Raw genomic sequence first — 685 nt, 5'->3', positions numbered from 1 at the left:
GGGGGGGGGGGGGGGGCAGTAGCATGGCTCTTGTCCAGAGCAGGCCAATGAATTGGCCAATGAATTAGCTAGAAGGGGAATGTCTCATTGGCATAGGCCAGCCAAGTTTGCCTCCTGATTTGTGCATCCCCCAGTTGTGGAGCCAAGTACTGCTGCTCCCTGTCATGCTCATGCTGTTTGCTGCAGCCCACCGTAGCTAGTCTGCTCCACTCCAGGCAGCAGTACCCTCTCCCTGCCTTTGCCATCCTTGGTCTCCTGTGAACTGGAAAGGTGGGGGCAGTGGCAGGGGACGGACACTATAGGAACTTCAGTTTCTGAGCTACAAGGAGAGAAGAGACAAGGAATCGCAATGTCTGAGGGCTGTGCTGGGCATTCATTGTGTTCTCCTTTGGCCTCTCCCCCAGGCCTGCTCAGATCCTAGGTATGCTACCTCCCTGTGGGCAGTCACTGGGCCTAGTTCCTGCAGCAGGGTGCTCTCAGCTACATCCCAGACTGCACTGCAGAACTCCACCCCTTGGTTCCCTTTCAGAAGCAGTGCTCAAGGTAGCTTCCCTTTGCATGACTGTCGGTTTGCAGCCACAGAGCGCATCTTCAGCTGTAGCTGCGCATTGCTCCACCTGTATTGTGTGTGCACAGAGACTGCAGAGCTTAGAATCATAATTGGGTAACTGCCATGGCTGTTTGG

The sequence above is a fragment of the Gavialis gangeticus genome, unplaced genomic scaffold, assembly GCF_001723915.1.
Source record: "Gavialis gangeticus isolate Ggan-Ray unplaced genomic scaffold, GavGan_comp1, whole genome shotgun sequence".
In the NCBI taxonomy this organism is placed as follows: domain Eukaryota; kingdom Metazoa; phylum Chordata; order Crocodylia; family Gavialidae; genus Gavialis; species Gavialis gangeticus.
This window is presented reverse-complemented; position numbering follows the sequence as displayed.